Source organism: Aquarana catesbeiana, linkage group LG04 (genome assembly GCF_042186555.1).
Source record: "Aquarana catesbeiana isolate 2022-GZ linkage group LG04, ASM4218655v1, whole genome shotgun sequence".
Lineage (NCBI taxonomy): Eukaryota > Metazoa > Chordata > Amphibia > Anura > Ranidae > Aquarana > Aquarana catesbeiana.
The window spans coordinates 227959171-227980797 of record NC_133327.1 but is presented as its reverse complement, the minus strand read 5'-3'; the positions used below and the strand labels follow the sequence as shown (position 1 = coordinate 227980797).

The 21627-nt window shown below is 42.2% G+C and overlaps 1 protein-coding gene across 2 annotated transcripts in view; it reads right to left on the bottom strand.

Annotated features, from left to right (window-relative positions):
• Positions 1–21627, bottom strand: part of NAALADL2 (N-acetylated alpha-linked acidic dipeptidase like 2) — a 2111880-nt gene that overhangs the window by 2005911 nt on the left and 84342 nt on the right. The gene's annotated exons all lie outside the window — the stretch shown is intronic.

Below are 21627 nucleotides of genomic sequence, written 5' to 3'. Positions count from 1 at the left end.
AGTCTGTGTTTTTTAGTTTTGTTTTTTGGTATAGTATATTATTGATTACAACCCCCGATATTATTCAGTGAGTTCTACATATTTAGATTAGGATTCCCATTCATTTCATTTGTTTGTATATATACACACATGCATATACACACACACACACACACACACACACACGGCATCCAGTGTAGCCTATATCTACAATGCATTCCATGGTGTACCGTTTCTAATATACTTCAGGCGGTATCTAATACAGTGTGTACAGTGTCTACTACACTTCTGGTGGTGTACACAGCACACACTTGTCAGGGCTGGGCTCAGCCCTTCCTTCTCTGAGCTGGCCACTCAGCTGTCGGCTAAATTGCCAGCTTCCATCTCTCTCCACAGTTACCCAGCTGTTTTTGATTCTGCTCTTCAGTTCTGCCTACTTAAAGTCGTCCAGCTCACTTGATCTCTGCCTTCGCCTTTGTCAACATCACAGAGATTTTTTCCTGCGTTCCTGTTGAAGACTTTCTCTGGTGACGTCCCTTCCGGCTCCTGATCCTGCTTGCTGTACTACTACGTTTACTTCTGGCTCTCTGACATTGGCAGTTACTGAACTCTGGCTTGTTTTGACCACTCTTACTCTGTTTACCTTATTATTATTAAATAAGTGTGATCTAATTATACTTCTGTCTCGGTCTGATTCATGGTTACTGATAACAATACAGTGCAGCCGTAGTACAGTTGCTAAAACAGTGCAGGTGGTGTACACAGTATCTAATACAGTGTGTACAGTTTCCGCTACACTTCTGGTGGTGTACACAGTACACAATACAGTGCAGCCATAGTACAGTTGCTAATACAGTGCAGGCGGTGTACATTACATAGTGCCTTGGGGCCTGGGGGACCCCCACTTTTTTTGGGGGGTGCGGGGTTCTCCTTAATATCCATACCAGACCCAAAGGGCCTGGTAATGGACTGGGGGGGGGGGACCCATGCCGTTTTTCCAATGATTTTCATCTATATTGCCGACAATACATTACAGCCGCGAGTAGTTTTCAATAAATGTTTTCCTTTAGAAATATCATTTTGCTGTGGTATTGTTCTAAACACAGGAAAATGCACTACTTTACAGGCATACTAAGGACACCCCCCATGCATGATATTTAATGGTAATTTCATTTTTATTGTTTCACTTTAAGCATTATTAAAATCCCTGCTCCCGAAAAAAAACATTCAGCTCCTATTGACTTCAATGGGGTTCAGATTTGGCACCTAAACTTTTGTCATGTTCACTGAACCCTGCTCAGATCGAACCCAGGTAAGTTTGGCTAATCACTACTTACAAACTACATTAACAAGTTCCCTTTTATTCCTCTTCAAATTGAATTTTTTCAATTTTATCGTACTTTCTATTTACTGTAACAACGCTATGCTTACCTTCTCTCGACTCTATTACTTCCTCATTCATCCAGCACTAGAACAAAATGTAAGCTCCAATTCAGTCTGTTTGGATTTTACACAGCCCTAAGAAATTTCTCTTAGCCCCTTCTTCACAGCACTCAGGTGTAGCAAATTATCACTCACACACCAAGTGCTGTATCATAATGCTATCACAACTCTCCTCCCCATACCCATAAGTACTTGGTATTTCACTTTGCTTTGGTGGCCAAGCTAGGGAGCAAACTGAAGATATGTATAATCAGCTGAAGATTTGGGTAGGCAAGAAAATCACCCTATTTTTTTAAGCTTTAGGAATATGTGAGTACTAAATACAATAATAATTTATCACTCTTGTGTCTAATTTTGAAATTCTACTTGTTTTCAGCCCATAATCTCTTACTTGCAAATGAAGAATATTAAAATAATTAAATGTGTGCCTAAATCTCGTCAAATATACATGCCACAGTTTATTTTTTCAGCCTTACTTAATATAAAGTATTTTAATAGGAAAGAAACAACATAGAAACGTGAAAGATGTTAATAATAAAAAAAAAAAAAATCTGTTTCCCTTTGTCTATAGTTTTTCTGTCTCATTTATGGAAGATATGATATGCTGACAGAGCAAGTTCTCTTCAGAAGACAGTAAAGGTCAATATGCTATTACATTTATTGAACAATTAAGCTATGCAACAAGCAATTTTAAAGTAAAGCCTTTAGGCTAGAGTTGAATTATTAAATAATGCATAGTTATGCTGTGTTTCATTGTTCTATGTTTATGAACATCATAATAAACACTTACAGCCATATTCAATAAAAAGTACTTAATTTGTTTTGTAATTTTACTCTTTATAATAATTAAGTCTGGCATTCAATACAATTACTTAGGGATTTACTTGTTAGTGTTAAAAATGTGCACAAAAAGAAGTAATAATTTCAATGTATAGAGTATGGCATAATTTGCAACAATTGACATTTTTTTCACTGTGTTTTTGTACCTCTAAATCATGATTTTTGGACTGTGGGTGCCCAATCTCTATTGCTTAACAAGCTTGAGTTTCTACTCATCTGCTATTTAGAGCTGAATAATAATAAGAAGCTCTAACCAGTTAAGAAATGGCAAATTACTTTCATTCCATGCTATGTCTCTATTCACTAATAGGCAATCATTTTCATCTGCTTCCCCTGTAACTTTTTTCCATTTTACATCAGTCTGGTCAGACACCTAATCTTTCTTTTTTTTTCACCTTCAATATTTTTTATTCAAAAATATATTAATAACAAAGCTTATACAAAAGGCTCACAAAGGGAGTCGACATTTGAAAACAGCATAAAACAAGTCGAGCATATACAAGGGAGAGGAACTGGGCTATGGGAAAAGGTGCAAGGGGAATCAGGAAGGGAGGAGCATCAGACTGAGATCAATGTTATGTACCACAATTATAGTAACAAAATGTTGTCTTAAACAATATGAACCTAGAACCTTTTTGTATTATAGATTTTCAGTTAAGGGTAATAGGGAACATAACAGAAACCAAGTTATTAGAGGCGGGAGAGTACCAATGGTTATTGAGGGATGGCCCACCCTCCAGATGCTCATCTATCAAAGGGGGGGTTGGTGGAGTGAAATCCTATAGTGATTAAGCATATTCAACAATCTTAACCTCAAGGGTGGCCACAAGACTGAACTACCCAGACCTCTAGGCGGGTCTCGAGAGGCGGTATTCTAATAGTGGAAAGTCAGTGAAGATTAATGGCATATCACCTCACACACTTAGCTATGGGGGATTATTAATGGAATGCTCACCCACTTACCCTTTATAACCTTTAGAATAAACAAATATGGAGCAAAACTCAGTTGTCGACCACACTTTGGAGTGATTCAGATAAATGAAAACCAATTAAAAACACACAGTAAGGAAAGAGAGGAAAAAAGCAAGAGGAATGCAGAAGAGGGGAGGAAGGGGTATATAGGGGACAATATAGACACCGAGGAGGAGATAGATCGAGTTGATTAGTTTGCGTTTAGGAAGAGGAGAGAACATGTTCGGTCCAGGGGTCCCAGATCGCATCAAATCTCTTAACTTTGTCTTGGATAATACTAATTGCTTTTTCATGGATCATTATCCAAGAGATTTTCCTTTTTGCTGCCAGGAAGGACATAGTTGGCCATTTCCAGGCCCAGGCAATGGTGATCTTCACCCCCAATAGTATAAAATAGATCAGTTTTTGAGAGTGTATGGGTATCTTATCTACTTTTTCATTCAATAGGGCAATGAGCGGTGATTTAGAAATAGCCAGACCTATAACCTTCCGCAACAAGTGGAATATCTTGGTCCAGAAGCCCCTTATGCGGGGACAGTTCCACCAAGTGTGGAGGAAATAACCTAGATGTCCACAACCCCTAAAACAAAGGGGTTATACCCCCCAGGAAGATCTGAGCTAAGCGGGAGGGGACAAGATACCAGAGTGTTAGAAGTTTGATACTAGCCTCTGCTAAAGAGATGTTTGCAATACCTTTAAAAGGTACATGTAAATTGATGATACCAGGTTTCTACATCCCGGTCTATATCTAATTCCTGTTCCCACAATAATGCATACAAAGGTTTTCTTGAAGTCTCTGCCAATGAAGAGTATATCAAAGATATGCCCCCCTTCTGATCCCTGATTTCGGAGCACTATTGTTCATAGGACGTGACTCTCAGGGAGTCTGGTCTAGTCTTCCAAATAAAGAGTAAAAAAATGACAAATTTGTGTTAGTCTAAATTTCTCTGATTGGGGCATCTCGAGCTTGCTGACACAGTGGTTCAAAGTTAAAGACCCCATAGAGAAGAAGAAGAAGTGCTCCACCTTAAAAAGTCCTTTATTTAACAACCACTGGAAAGATCTACTATCAAGGCCTGGAGGAAAAAGAGGATTATGAAAGAGGTGGGTTAAGGGGCGGAGTTCAGATGTGAGAGCGGAATTAGTATGAAGTGAGTCGCACAGGGCTATGGACTGAGATAAGGTGGGTGCTAAAATGGGTGGTCTGCTTTTAGTGGGGCACCAGAGAAGATAATCTATGGTGTGTCTGGGTCAATATGGAGAGGCAATCCATCCCCAATCAGCTCTATTACCCCTTGTGTAGATTATGGAAAATTGGGTAAGTTGTACTTCCCTAGGTCTAGTACTTATAGTACTTCCATAGGTCTAGAAGGCCCAAGCCCCCTTGAGTTCATAGTCTAATGAGAACATTCCTAGGACACGATAGCCTTTGGAGCCCCAAATAAACTCCAATCCAAAGTTATCAAATTTATCAAGTTGAGGTTTTAGGATCAGGATAGGTAATGATCTGAATAGGTACAAAAAACGTAAAAAAAGTAAGGTAATTTTGACAGTGGCAACTCTGCCTAACCAAGATAGATCACATTTAGACCACGTGTCCAAGTCGGAGCTTAGTTTTTTATAGATTGCGGGGAAGTTAGCGATGTATAGTTGTCCCAACCATGACACTACCTGCCTGGAGTTTGCATGTTCTCCCTGTGCCTGCATGGGTTTCCTCTGGGTACTCCAGTTTCCCTCCACACTCCAAAGACATGCTGGTAGGTTAATTGGCTTCTGTCCAAAATTGGCCTTGGTATATGAATGTGAGTTGGGGACCTTGGATTGTGGGCTCCTTGAGGGTAGGGACCGATGTGAGTGTGCAATGTATGTGTGGAGCACTGCATAATTTGATGGCGCTATCTGGGTACCTTAATAAAATAATGATATAATAGATGAGCATCTTAATGAGACACAATGTACAGGGATAGGGACAATTGTAGACACTCACTCAGGTTGAACTGGATGGACTGGTGTCTTTGTTCAACCTCACTAACTATGTAACTATGTAACGTTAGCTGTCAGGTTGACCCCCTAATAGGGGAGAGAAGAAGAGCTCCAGTGGAAGGGGAAATGTTTAAAGTCTCTCAATAAGTAGAGTCGGGTCATAATGTTGAGTGATATAGATTTTGAAAGGTTAACATGTAAACCGGAAACCTTTACGAATTTATGTAATAAAGACAGGAAGTTTGGTGCAGAAATTAAAGGTGATGTTATGAAGAGTAATAAATCGTCTGCGAATAAGGTGCACTTGTGAGTCTCCGGGCCACACTGGACCCCATGAATGTCCAGGTGGATCCTAATGCCAATTGCCAATGTCTCAATAGCTATTGCGAATATCAAAGGCGACAAGGGAACAATCCTGTCTTGTACCTTTTGATATTGGAAACCGCTCCGAGTAGTGGCCCTGAAGTCTCACACATGTGCTGAGGTTAGGATATAGGGCCCTGAGGATCCCTAGAAAATGAGGCCCAAAACCCCACCTGGTCAAACCCTCAAATAAGAATGGCTACTCCACTGTGTCAAATGCCTTCTGTAAATCAATAGACAAGAAGTAGCTCTCTTGAGGGGACCCCCCCTGTCCCGGCCCGAACATAATAGTGATATAATATTGATAGCTCTCCGTATTTGATCTGGCCCCTGCCTCCCCGGGATAAATCTTACCTGATCTTTATGTACATACCGGTCTAGTCTGTTGGCTAAAAATGTTGTTAGAATTTTGAGATCTTTACTGATTAAAGAGATTAGTCTAGAATTGCTAACCTCAGAAGCGCCTTTGCCTGGTTTAGGAATGACCGATATGTATGCTGAATTAATGTCCCTGTCAATGTGTGAACCCTTTCGAAGAGAGTTGAAAAGTCTCATCAAATACGGAGAGAGTGTTGGAGTGAATGTCTTGTAGTAGCAGATGGAGAACCGTCAGGTCCTGGGGCTGATCCATTTTTAAGGTTTTTGATGATTTCTAACACTTCTGACTCTGTGATAGGTTCTTCAAGGTCAGAGTGGTGTGCAGAAGCCAGTTTGGGTAGGGGGATCCTGTCAAGAAAGTCAATCAACTCTTTCAAAGAGGCCTGAGTGTCTGCCTGGTATAGCGTTGAATAGAACTTATGGAACGCAGCCATTATATTATCCGGATTCTGGGTGAGAGAACCCGTAAGGGAGAGGATTTTGGGGAAGGAAAAGGATTGTGGTTTAGGGGTCAACCTGTTAGCCAGTCTAGGGCCTATTTTGTCTTTCAGCAAGTAGTGCTGGGCAGTAGCCCAACATAGGTCCTTTTCGACTTGAGTGGTGAGCGCAATATTGAGGGATAGACGTGCTGCCAGTGGCGTAGGGTGGGGGGTGCAGGGGGTGTCGTGGCCCCGGGCGCAACATTTAGGGGGCGCCAGTATGTGTCACTGGCTGCCTCCTCCTAATTTTAAATTCCTGTGTCCCCCGCGCTCCGGCCGCCATGTTCAGTGTCTGGCGCCCTGTAATTGGGCGTATGGGGGTCATGTGAGGCATAGGGCCGGCCTGTCTGCGATCGCTCCTGAATACCACCTCCGCACATGACCCCCATACGCCCTATCACAGTGCGCTGCTCCGAACACTGAACATGGCATCTACAGCGCGGGGAAGAGAAGCAATGTGAGCCACCGCTGTCTTCTCCTATCCTCCGGACTGAGGCAGGCCAGCCAGACATGAAGGTTAGTGAGACTCCCTTGTGAGAGTTGTGTTACTGGCCCTGGGGGGGATAAAGAGAGAGAGAGAGACTCAAATTATAGGCCCATTTCTCTTTTGAACGTGGACGTAAAACTCTATGCGAAAGTCCTCGCTAATCGCATACTTCCTCTACTCCCCAAACTAGTATCACTAGATCAGGTAGGTTTTGTCCCTGGATATGAAGCTAGGGACAACACCATAAAAGCCATTAATATTCATCATTGGTTATTCCACTCCTCAAAACCGGGCTTTTTGCTGTCCCTTGATGTGGAGAAGGCGTTCGACAGAGTGGCTTGGGACTTTATGACAGCAACACTGCGGGCTATGGGATTCCCAGACCGCTTACTGCAACTAATTTTAGCACTTTACTCAACTCCATCGGCCAGAATTAGAGTCAATGGTCACCTGTCGGACGCCTTCTCCGTTTCAAATGGCATGCGCCAAGGATGCCCTTTATCACCCCTTATCTTCATTCTTACTATAGAATCCCTCCTTCACTGACTGAAGGCCAACCCCGATATCAAGGGAATTGATATTAAATGCAAACAATACAAAATAGCAGCTTACGCTGATGATGTACTGCTCTTCCTCACAGACCCCATCACATCCATACCCAACCTACTGAAATACCTTACTCTATTCAAATCTCTTTCTAATCTCCAAATTAATTTCTCAAAATCTAAGGCATTAAACGTTTCCCTTCCTAACGAAACAGTGATGCAATGTCAAGCTAATTTTCCCTTTGAATGGGAACCCCATGCTATAACTTATCTAGGTATTCAGATCCCCAAAAACCTCTCCAACCTGTACCACAAAAACTTCCTGCCTATTCTCAAGTCTATTCAAAAAGACCTCCACAGATGGAACTTGGGCCTCTTCTCATGGTTCGGAAAAGCATCCATCATAAAAATGAATATGCTGCCCAGGATCCTATACCTTATTCAAACCATCCCGATCTGAATCCCCACGACATTCTTCATGACCTACAGGCGACTCTGCAGAAATTTTATCTGGTTCTCCAAAGCACCCAGACTAAGCTGGGATCGATTAACCCTTCCAAAATAAAAGGGGGGAATTGGTCTCCCAGACGTCTACAAATATCATTGGTCCTGCCTCTTGACCAGAATTGTCAACTGGCACGTTCACGCTGACACTAAGGACTGGGTTAAACTCTAGTGCCCTGTACACACGGTCGGATTTTCCGATGGAAAATGTGTGATAGGACCTTGTTGTCGGAAATTCTGACCGTGTGTAGGCTCCATCACACATTTTCCATCGGATTTTCCGACACACAAAGTTTGAGAGCAGGATATAAAATTTTCCGACAACAAAATCCGTTGTCGGAAATTCAGGTTGTGTGTACACAAATCCGACGGACAAAGTGCCACGCATGCTCACAATAAATAAAGAGATGAAAGCTATTGGCTACTGCCCCATTTATAGTCCCGAAGTACGTGTTTTACGTCACCGCGTTTAGAACGATCGGATTTTCCAACAACTTTGTGTGACCGTGTGTATGCAAGACAAGTTTGAGCCAACATCCGTCGGAAAAAATCCTAGGATTTCGTTGTCGGAATGTCCGAACAAAGTCCGACCGTGTGTACGGGGCATAAGAGTCATTTGCAGGGATTCCGATCTCACACTTACCATGGATCTCACAGAAAACGATCCCTAAGGACTGTACAAAACACCCACTTATACAATCCACCCTCCTCCACTTCCGAAAGGCATGTAATTAGCACAACATAGCATCCTCGCCTGGACCCCTGACCCCTATCGATCAAAACCCTGATTTGCCTCCTTGCTTCTTACCAATCAACATAGATACCACACGACAGCGCCCTTCCCTTAGAGCAGAACACTTTTTATATAACGACAAGTTCACGACATATGCAACCCTCCACTCTCGCTTTCCTGAACAGACTATTCCATTCTTCAAATATTTACAGGTTAGGCATTTTATCCAAAGCTCCAAACCTCTAAACAAATGGCATAGAGAATACACTCCCTTCGAAGCCATCTGCTCCGCCACAGAACCACAAAGACATCTGATCTCGACTATATACTCATTCCTGTTCTTAGATTGCAGTCCCAAATCTAACACAATCAGCCAGCAATGGGAAAGAGAACTCTCTTTAGATCTATCTAACATTGAATGGGACCAGATCTTTGAACACATTCACAAAGGCTCCATCAATATATCCGCACAGGAAAACGGATACAAGCTATACTCCAGATGGTACAGGACCCCGGTACAGATACATAAATACCTCCCCAGCATCTCCCCACTCTGTTGGAGATGCAATGTAACACAAGACTCCCTACTCCACATATGGTGGGAGTGCCCACTCATACAACCTTTCTGGAAGGAAGTGCACCGCTTCACCGCCCAAATCACGACTTTCACACCTGACTATACTCCTGCCCAATATATACTCCACCACACATCTATACCACATTCCGCATACAAAAAAAATCACTCACTCTCCACCTCATTAATGCGGCCAAACAATGCCTATCAGTATTTTGGAGACAGACCAACCCCCTAACTGTTTCTTACTGGTTTTTCCGCATAGAAAGAATTGTAGAAATGGAGGCCCTTATCCATCAGTCTAGAGATAACCGCACAAAATTCCAGAAAATATGGGCTTGCTGGTCACATTTTAAAGAAACAGCCGACTACCGCAACTCCATACACTAACACGTTGTTATTCTACCCGGGGCAACTTGAAAAATGCTACCTCCCTATTCTTTGCACACACGGGAGAAAAATTCCCTCACATTATTATTCACCCTTCCGTGCTGCCACTACCTGATGTTGTCCAGGCTGGTCCTGACAACGTTGGGTATTTATATGACTATATCCCCCTCATGGTATTGACCTTTGATACTGAAAGTGCTTCCCTAGCTCTACCCCCCTTGAAGATACCCAACCTACCACTTTGTCCCATTGGCAGAAAATATAACACTCCTCTGTACAGGTCAACTAACCCTATGCCAACATTGCTTGATGAGGCTCCTACCTCCCCCATCCAGACACAGTAAGAACCAGATCAGGGTGTCTGGATGCCAAGGGAGCAGATATAAGTCTACCTGGCTTTAACCCTCACCAAAACATGCACACTAGACCTTGTTCCTTGCTCCAATAACACCAATGGAGACTTTTTCTTACCATAAGCGACAACCTCTCCACAAGTTCCATAAGATCCATTATTTGGTTTGGTTTTACTGATAGAAATGTTGTTTAATGATTACTATATTTCTACTATTGTACTGCAATATTTCTGAACACATTTAAACCATATTAGTCATGTAACTTCTCCATGATGTATTGTACTTTCCTTGTTATGTCAAAAAACTCAATAAAAAAGTTGAAACAAAATAAAGAGAGAGAAGGTCAGTTAGTGTAGTATGGTGGTCAGTGTAGTGGACAGTGTAGTATAGTGGTCAGTGTAGTGTAGTATGGTGGTCAGTTAGTGTAGTATGTGGTCAGTTAGTGTAGTATGGTGGTCAGTTAGTGTAGTATGGTGGTCAGTATGGTGGTCAGTGTAGTGTAGTATGTGGTCAGTGTAGTATGGTGGCCAGTGTAGTGGACAGTGTAGTATAGTGGTCAGTGTAGTGTAGTATGGTGGTCAGTGTAGTGTAGTATGGTGGTCAGTGTAGTATAGTATTGCGGTCAGTTAGTGTAGTATGGTGGGCAGTTAGTGTAGTATGGTGGTCAGTGTAGTGTAGTATGGTGGTCAGTGTAGTGGACAGTGTAGTATGGTGGTCAGCTAGTGTAGTATGGTGGTCAGCTAGTGTAGTATGGTGGTCAGTGTAGTGTAGTATGTGGTCAGTAAGTGTAGTATGGTGGTCAGTGTAGTGGATAGTGTAGTATAGTGGTCAGTGTAGAGTAGTATGGTGGTCAGTGTAGTATAGTATAGTGGTCAGTGTAGTATAGTATGGTGGTCAGTGTAGTATAGTATGGCGGTCAGTTAGTGTAGTATGGCGGTCAGTTAGTGTAGTATGGCGGTCAGTGTAGTATGGCGGTCAGTGTAGTATAGTATGGTGATCAGTTAGTGTAGTATATGGTCAGTGTAGTGTAGTATGGTGGTCAGTTAGTGTAGTATGTGGTCAGTTAGAGTAGTATGGTGGTCAGTGTAGTATAGTATGGTGGTCAGTGTAGTGTAGTATATGGTCAGTGTAGTGTAGTATATGGTCAGTGTAGTGTAGTATGGTGGTCAGTTAGTGTAGTATGTGGTCAGTTAGTGTAGTATGGTGGTCAGTTAGTGTAGTATGTGGTCAGTTAGTGTAGTATGGTGGTCAGTTAGTGTAGTATGGTGGTCAGTTAGTGTAGTATGTGGTCAGTGTAGTGTAGTATGGTGGTCAGTTAGTGTAGTATGGTGGTCAGTGTAGTGGACAGTGTAGTATAGTGGTCAGTGTAGTATGGTGGTCAGTTAGTGTAGTATGGTGGTCAGTGTAGTGTAGTGGACAGTGTAGTATAGTGGTCAGTATAGTGGTCAGTGTAGTGTAGTGGATAGTATAGTGGTTAGTGTAGTGTAGTGGACAGTATAGTATAGTGGTCAGTGTAGTGTGTAATGGTCAGTAAAGGAATCAGGTTGGTCAGTGTTGAAATCAAGTAGGTTAGTGTAGTGGTCAGTATAGGAATCAGGTAGGTCAGTACTATTGTATTTGAAGGGACTCAAGGAGTGCTAAAAGTCTGCAGATTAGGGGGCGCAAATTACTTGCCTTGCCCCGGGTGCTGACAACCCATGCTACGCCACTGCATGCTGCTTCTAATTGTGCAATAGATGAGGCTGTCGGGTTTCGTTTATTGTTTTTGGATATCTTTAGAAATTTTTTTTCAAGATTGCCAATTTTGGCTCTTTTTTCCCATTTGCATTGAGAGGTAATCTGTATAAGCTTACCGCTAATGACAGCCTTGTGAGTGGCCCAGAGCGTTACAGGGGAAATACCCTTCGTGTCGTTCAAGTCAAAAAAGGTCTTAAGCCCTTTAGATAGCATCACGGTTTGTATTGGGGTCACTCAGCAAGGCTTCATTGTTGCGCCATTGAAAGCATCTGTGAGGGCCCTGGGGTTTCAATATATCCATCAGGACGAGGGCATGGTCATAGAGTGTAGAGTCTCTGATTAATGATTTTGAGATGCATGGAATCACAGTGGCATAAAGAAAAATGTGATCTATCCTAGAGTAGGAGCAGTGCGGGGCTGAGAAGTGTGTGTAGTCTTTTGTGGATGGGGTTTAATTCCCTCCCATATGTCTACCAAACCTTGGGAGTGAATGAGCTTAGCTATACAAGTGCCAAATTTTGGAGGACAGAGGAGCCGAGCTTGTCCATCTCCTGACTTATCGAGAGTCTGATCTAGGGTTACATTTGAGTCACCCCCCATGATTACCATACCTGAAACGTGTGAGGAGAGGGTCTTCATCAAGGATGATAAGAATTCTGCTTGCCCTCGATTTGGAGTGTAGTATGATAAAAATGTAAAAGTGGAACCATTTATGGTACCAACTAAGAGAAGGTATCTACCTTCAGGATCAGCTACCTCTTTGGAGAGGGAAAAGGAGGTATGTCTGTAAAAAAAAATTTCAACCCCTTTATAGATTTCTCCTCTGCATTTGAGATGTAGAACTGAGGAAATTTATGGTGGATATAAGAGGGTTTGTATCATTTGGGGAAATGTGTCTCCTGTAATAGAAGCACAACTAAGTGTTGGGAGTGGTAGGTTTGGAACAATTTGCGCCTTTTCAACTGGGAATTTAAGCCCTGAACATTATGGGAGGCTACTCTTACGGGAAATTTGAAAGTTTTATCAGGCATCATGGATCAGAAAGAGGACACAGCTTAGCCTCTGGCAGAGACTTGCCTTCCAGAGTGTAGATGAGCCTGGAGAGTAATGGAGCAAGATGACCTGGGAGACAGGAAGTAGATCATGGACCTTGGGATGGATTCCTTGGTGTCTGGAAAGAAGAAAGGGAAATAGTGAAAGTGGACAGAGAAGAGAGAGCAAGAGGAGGGGAAGAGGAGGACCGTACAATATCCACCACATGGATACCATAGGTCCAATTGGAGAGGGAATGGACCTGCCAATTCCCGCATGGGCAGAGAATCTTGAAGAATTCCACCTAAACAGTGGGCAAGGATCTGCCTTGACCTTAAGGAAGGACCCCAACATTAAGGCAGATGGAGGAGCAAGTAATCCGCTCCGGCCTAGACCCACTTTACTAAACATTGCCCCCAGGATAACGTGATCTCTCAGGGGTCAGAAAACAAATATGCAGGGAGCCCCAGCCAGGGCTAACCATCACTGTACGGGTTACTGTAGACCTAGACAGGAACTGGTCTGGTGAGTTATCAGGATGGGGCCGGAAATGGAAGTCAGTAACTCTAACTGAACAGGGAAGAGTTATGAAAAAAGTCAACTTTTGAGGAAGAACCTGGGAAGGGAAAAAATCCACCCGGTCCCTCCCTAACAGACAACATTATAAACTGTAAGCAAGAACTGTCATGGATGAACACCTGGGAAGAGATATACAAATACACACATGTATATATATATATATATATATACACAGACACATACACACCCACCCCTATATACGCTTATTTAAAAATACAAAACAAAATAGCATTTACAGTAATGCAGAGAGAAAAGGACCAAATACGTGTTCATCAGCACTGAGGAGATACTTGAGTAAGTATCAGACCAATCAGTGAATAACCTGGAAAAATTGAAAAGTGAAAAACCGGGCAAAATCAAGAGTGGGATCAAGGAGGCTGAGCGTCTTTGGATCGCTTGGTGTGCTGCCTTTGCCATAAAGGAGCAATAAGGCTCGTTGGAGGAGGTCCCTTGAAAGACCCTGGAGTCTTGTAGGAAGAAGAGGGTTCGGACGTTGATGAGGGGTCCTAGGAGATGAGGCCCAACCGTAGAAGACGTTCACCGTCCTGCAGGGTAGAGAAGCCATGTGTTTTGTTCTGGAAAGTAAAGCTTAGCTTGAAGGGAAACGCCCACCGATATTTGAAAGGCTTCTGGGATAAGACAAGCAGTAGCGGTTTGAGGGAGCGCCTCCTCTGGATAGTATAAGGGGATAAGTCGGCGAACAAAATATCAGCAACATTAAGTGATACAAATAAGCATTTTGACAGTGACAGCAATAAATGAATAATGAGAACCTGTAACAAAAAATAGGTAGTGGGTCTCAAGGACCGTACATGTGTAACAAGTCAAATAATATAGTCCATGGCAAATTCGTATTTATAGTGATGGTGAATAAATAAAAAACAAAGAGACCTCCACCAAGAAGTCTATAAGGGTTAAGTGCTAAAAAAAAACTAATAGAATAATATAGGAATAGAAATAAAAAAAATGAATAAACGACTCCCGGGGTGTCTTCAAGAGCGAATATGTTCACTTCTGGCAAATGGATGAATAGATCACAGAAGGGTGGAAGATCTAAATAGGTGGCAGGACCATCACCGAAATTTAGGAGGAGGCTTACCGGAATCAAATGACCTGAAAAGACCTACGTCTTACAGATCAGAAACAGCTTGTTGACCACCAGGTCTGGCGAAATGAATCGTCAAATAATCTTCAACTTCCAAACTGGGGGGAGGGGTCTCGCTACAGCCACAAACGTCCTCAGAACAATCCAACAGGCCCGATAAGTGTTTCAGATGTCATGCGAGAAAAAAACGCTCACATGGCATAATAACGTTTAAAACATCAATTTATTAAGAAAATGATACATCAGAACACTCACTTGATAGGAGATCAAAGACAGCTCATAAAAAATCAGTTGCGGTAATCGTAAGGGGTCCACCCGACATGTTTCGGCAACACAGCCTTCATTTTTTGTTACAGGTTCTCATTATTCATTTATTGCTGTCACTGTCAAAATGCTTATTTGTATCACTTAATGTTGCTGATATTTTTTTCACTAAGGACATATTGATTCATTATATTTGTCATAATTTGTTTATACACATAGCGCTACACTATATTTTTTTGTTTTTTCCCTTCTGCCTTTGTCTAGAGGTGTGTTAGCTGCTGGGTGTATATTTTTCTTTTTAATTATTGTTTGGCGCAGCGCTGTACTTATTTCCCTATTTGCAGATAAGTCGGCGAACACCTGGATCGGGTGACCCTGGGTAGTGAGCTGGTCCGCCTCTCTCGATCTCCTCATAACTTCCTCCTTCACACTGTAAAAATGCGGTTTCACAATAATGTCCCAGGGGGAACCATCCACACTGGTGGTTGTAGCGCTCTATGAGCTCTATCTAGCTCCAGGTGATGCTCCGGTATATTAGGGATGAGGTCCTTAACCACTTCAGCACCGGCCTATAGTCAAATGACGTCCACAGATGGGATCTCCCATCCTGGGTGGACGTCATATGACGGCCTCAGGTTCCCGGCCGCCTAGGGGGCGCGCGCCCGCCGTGTTGCTTGGGACCCGGTGCGTGTGCCCGGCAGCCGCGATGTCTGCCCGGCACCCGCGATTGCCCGTTAACCGGGCCGGACCGTGGATCTGTGTGTGTAAACACACAGATCCACATCCTGTCAGCTCAGAGGAGACCGATCTGTGTTCCCAGAACAGAGGAACACTGATCGGTCTCCTCCCCTTGTGTGTCCCCACCCCCTACAGTTAGAAGCATTCCCTAGGAAACACATTTAACCCCTCCCCGCCCCCTAGTGGTTAACCCCTTCACTGCCTGTCACATTTACACAGTAATCAATGCAATTTTATAGCATTGATCGCTGTATAAATGTGAATGGTCCCAAAAATGTGTCAAAAGTGTCCGATGTGTCTGCCATAATGTCGCAGTCACGAAAAAAAATTGCGATCGCCGCTATTACTAGTAAAAAAAATAAATAAATAATTTTTTTTAAAAAATGCTATAAATCTATCCCGTATTTTATAGACGCTATAACTTTTGCGCAAACCAATCAATATACGCTTATTGCGATTTTTTTTACCAAAAATATGTAGAAGAATACGTATCGGCCGAAACTGAGGAAAAAATGTGTTTTTTTTTTTTTTTAAATTGGGATATTTATTATAGCAAAAAGTAAAAAATATTGTGTTTTTTTCAAAATTGTCGCTCTTCTTTTGTTTATAGCACAAAAAATAAAACCGCAGAGGTGATCAAATACCACCAAAAGAAAGCTCTATTTGTGGGGAAAAAAGGATGTCAATTTTGTTTGGGTACAACGTCGCACGACCGCGCAATTGTCGTTTAAAATGTGACAGCGCTGAAAACTAAAAATTGGTCTGGGAAGGAAGGGGGTGAAAATGCCCGGTATTGAACTGGTTAATAAAGGCTCAAACTTCCTTGGAAGAGTCCTTGATAGATTCTGGAAGTCCTCTAACTCTAAAATTGTATCGCCTGGTCCTATTTTCCAGGTTGTCAATTATCTCATGAGCCGATTCCAGTTGATCTTGTAGATCCTGTATGCGGGAAGTATTTTGGTTAGCTCTGGCAATTTTTGCTCTGCTTTTTGCTCAATGGCCTCTATTCTTCCACCCAGATTGTGGAAATCAGCTTGAATAATGGAAGTAATTTGTGAAGCTGTTTGAGCAAGGCCCCTGGGCCACTGAGTATACTCACTGCAGAGGTTCCCAGCAGGGTGGCTGATTGTGTGGAGGACTCAGCGCCAGCATCCATGTCTTCTTTCTTTGCTGCAGCCTTGTGGAGCGCTAAGCACCATCTTGGATCTCTCTGAGGCCCGGGGATCAGTGTTCAGATGACTGGATAAATCCTTTCGTGCTCCCCCTTGACATGCAGTTGCTCCTGGTCCTTTCTGGGATCTGTGGGGCCCGGTATGGTGTGGAATCGCTCGGTCTGATCGCTTCGATTTGGGTCAGGCGGCCAGAGCGGGACGGAGCTTCGGAGTCGACTGTCCCCGAGAGCTCTGCGCATGCACCTAGACACCTAATCCTTTCATGATCAGAGTGTATTGATGCCCAAACCAAATTTTGCAACTTCAATATCGGTCAGATATCAATATAACTTTTACATTTTTTTGAGGAAATGTTTTGATTTCTTTGGTACACTTTTCTGTAAATACATGTTTTGTATTTTAAGCTAACAAATTGGTAAAAATGGGAAAAGAATGCATTTTGGTTATTTTATACATTACCGTTTTGGTCAAATGTTTTGCCTATTACAATATATTTCTTTTTAACACTGTATTCTTTCCTCAGTGTACAGCTTTAAATTTCCATAATTGGTTATGATTGTAATACTGGTCACATGGTTTGAAACCATGATGATTGGCTTCTAAATGTTAATCTGAGGCCTACATCTCTTAGTTCACAGTTACAAATCTATCTAGATGAATATTCCAACAAGTGGAACTGTGTCCAAGAATGTTTAAGCAGAATCCGGGATTGGCAAAAAAAAAACAATTAGTACACCCCCCTACACAAAACACTAAACAGTTATTACATTTGTGAAATTCCTTACCATTGAAGAGAAAAGTCTAATGGAATTTTCAAGAAGTCCTCTCTGTAATTCAAAAAATGCAGCATCTATTCTGCCAAGGAGGAGCTGTTAGAACAGTGATTACATTATATCCTCTCCTCTCTCTATACCTAAATCAAACTTTTCTTATGAATCTTTGGGAATTGGAGAGAACGTGGGAGGGTACACTAGACTTGTACATGTTAAATGTGAACAAGCCCACTTCAACATAAATCACACCCCCTCATTCTGCAGGCAGCCAGCTACACTCCTCAGTAACAAACAGCAGGCTAGGTAGGTTGCAGCCTTATAAATGCAAAGCATGTTTGTGCTCTCCCCCTCCAGCCACAACAGGAGATAAACATATTGCCCTTATTTGCTTTATGTAATCATTACTGAACTGTATACACATGACCTATCTGTGCCCATTAGTGCGGTCTCATCTGTGCCCATTAGTGCAGCCTGTGCCCATCAGTGAGGTCTCATCTGTGCCCATCAGTGCCACATATTCGTGCCCATTAGTGCAGCCTATCTATGCCCACCAGTGTGGTCTCATCTGTGCCCATCAGTGTCCATATATGCAGCCGGGATCGTTAACAGACATCAGCCGGATGACAGAGCGGGGATCTCCAGCTGTGACAGATCTTGTATATAACACACCGATTGCTGTAATATCTTGCGGGATGTTATGGCGATCAGTGTTTCACATACAAGATCTGTCACAGCCGGAGATCTCCACTCTATCATCCCGCGAATGTCTGTTAACAATCCACGCTCTGCACTGAAAGAGGATGGGCGGGCAGCGGCAGGGGGCGGATTGGGGGTGGTGCTGGCAGGGAGCAGAAGAGGACAGAGGAGAAGGACACCACCTCCATGGGCGGTACAGACCAGGGTCTATGAGACCCCCTCCACCCACTACAGCAAGTAGGGACATAGCCAAGGGAAGGGTAAATTCCTAACTATCATTGAAGAAAAATAAAAAAACATTTTGTTGTGCAAATATTTGAATGTCCTTGTTAATTCTTCATAATAAGGATGGGCGAGTGGCTCGCCCGAGCATAAGTTTGGGCTGAACTTGTTCGGATGTTCGGGCAAACACCGAACAATATGTAATGTTCGGGGCAAATTCGAAAGCCACCGGAACACCGTTAAAGTCTATAGAACACTAACATGAAAAATCTTAAGTGTTCATTTTAAAAGGCATATATGCAAGTTATTGTCATAAAAAGTGTTTGGGGACCTGGGTCCTGCCCCAGGGGACATGTATCAATGCAAATTCTTTTTTTAAAACGCCTGTTTTTTCAGGAGCAGTGATTTTTTTAATGCTTAGAGTGAAACAATAAAAATGAAATATTCCTTTAAATATCGTGCCTGGGGGTGTCTATAGTATGCCTGTAAAGTGGCACATTTTTCCTGTGTTTAGAACAGTACCACAGCAAAATTACATTTCTAAAGGAAAAATTGTCATGTAAAACTGATTGCGGCTGTAATGAATTGTTGGGTCTCGGCAATATAGATAAAACTCATTGAAAAAATGGCATGGGGTCCCCCCCAATCCATTGTTCGGGTCCTTTGGGTCTGGTATGATTATTAAGGGGAACCCAGAACCAAAAATTAAAAAAAAAAATTGCGTGGGGTGCGCCCAAAATCAATAATACAGGAACAAATGGGAAATGGAGCGCTGACAGGTGCTACTATTGAAATGAAAAATGGGACAGTGGTGTGGATCAGGAAGTGTGGTGTTTGCAAGAGGCAAACCGTTGAGGTGGTCGTTAGACCTACAGTACTGGCTTCAGATGGATGGGGTAAGCGGCTTCTCAGAGCAGAAGGGACTCTGTGGGGAAGACAAGCAGAAAAAAAGAGCAGCACCGCTCTAAGGGTAGTAGTGTGTATAAAAGACTTTAATAATGTTTAAAATATGCACTCACATTTAGGCTGATGAAAACAGGCATGTAGTGTGACTCTTTATCATGAGATCACATCCGGTGGACCACTGGGCTGTGGAGGAGTCATTCCCCGGCTGCTTCCGGTGGCGTCCGAAGCTCTGAGGTATGTAGTTCCGTCAGACAGTGCATCAGCTGGTCTGTGGGTGGAGATGACAGATGCTGGAGAGCCGGGGGTGTGGCCGTAGTGTTCACGTTCGGAGCATGTGTGCTCCTTCATCAGGCATGTGTGACGGCCATGACAAGTCCTGATTATATAGGGAAAAGGGGAGGGGGAAGGGGCAGGGTGCAGAGTTGGATTGATCTATCAAACAGCGTTGGTGTGTGTGTCAGACACACGCAAGCTGGTGCAATCGTAGTAAGGCAAAGGGAGTTGTAATGAGGTAGACAAATAGAATGATCATGTGGCTCGCAAGGGAGTGTAAAAGCGGATTGTATGGCAGGGTGGGAAAAAGGGGAAAGGGGGAGGGGGGAGGAGTAATGATGAGAATGAAAAAAATAATAATGAAAGAAAGAAAAGTAATGCAGGAAAGTACGTGAGAAAACTGGAGGATAAGGGATGGTTGTGCAAATAAATAAAAAATAAAAAAAATTGTGAAAAAAAATATATAAAAGATATACAAAATAAATAACAAAATTTTTTTAATTAAAAAATTTATTAGAATATATGAAAAAATGTATAGAAAAAATAGGATTAAAAAAAGTATTAAAAAGTAAAAAATGCAAAAATAAAAAAAATTAAAAATTAAATAATAATAATAAAAAAATGTTTACATGTGCAGTGGGAGATAATGGAAAAAATGAAATAGTTAATAAATTACAGGTGACCGATGGGTGAAAAATATGAATGAGTGGAAGGAATAAATGATAAATGCATGGAGGGCATAATATGGGGAAATAAATATGGTAAGGAATGTAAATGGCAAGGATGATGAGAATGAAGTGAAAAATGCATGCATGCACATATGGAGTATAGAGAGTATAGTGAAGAAGTACACCCTTAACATTGCCCTCTGACTATATTATAGTCTAATTACCACCTGCCCCCGTACTTCTTCACTATACTCTATAATTAATCCGCTGCATATGTGCATGCATGCGTGTACACATGCATATGTGCTTGCACTCATGCGTTTTTGATGCTTGCTGCATGCTTTCCCACATGCTTTATACCCCTCCCCATTTCTCACTTCATTCTCATCATCCTTGCCATTTATATTCCTTACCATATTTATTTCCCCATAATATTCCCTCCATGCATTTATCACTTATTCCTTCCACTCATTCATATTTTTCACCCATCGGTCACCTATAATCTATTAACTATTTCATTTTTTCCATTATCTCCCACTGCACATAAAAAAAAAAAAATTACATTTTTTTACACCTTTTTTATATTATATATAGTCCTCTGTTTTTATTTTTATTTTGTTTATTTATTTATATTATTATTTTATTTTTTATTTTTGAATTTTTTACTTTTTAATACTTTTTTAATCCTATTTTTTCTATACATTTTTTCAAATATTCTAATATATTTTTTATTAAAAAAATGTTTTTCTTATTTCTTTTTTATATCTTTTATATATTTTTTTCCACAATTTTTTATTTTTTATTTATTTGCACAACCATCCCTTATCCTCTAGTTTTCTCACGTACTTTCCTGCATTACTTTTCTTTCTTTCATTATTATTTTTTCCATTCTCATCATTTCTTCCCCCCCCCCCCCCTTCACCTCTTTTTTCCCACCCTGCCATACAATCCGCTTTTACACTTCCTTGCGAGCCACATGATCATTCCATTTGTCTACCTCATTACAACTCCATTTGCCTTACTATGATTGCACCAGCTTGCGTGTGTCTGCCGCACACACCAACGCTGCTTGACAGATCAATCCAACTCTGCACCCCGCCCCTTCCCCCTCCCTTTTTCCCTATATAATCAGGACTTGTCATGGCCGTCACACACGCCTGATGAAGGAGCACGCATGCTCCGAACGCGAGCGCTACGGCCACGCCCCCGGCTCTCCAGCATCTGTCATTTCCACCTACGGACCAGCTGACGCACTGCCTGACGGAACTACATACCTCGGAGCTTCGGACGCCACCAGAAGCAGCCGGGGAATGACTCCTCCACAGCCCAGCGGTCCACCGGATGTGATCTCATGATGTTAAAGAGTAACACTACATGCCTGTTTTTATCAGCCTAAATGTGAGTGCATATTTTAAACATTATTAAAGTATTTTATACAC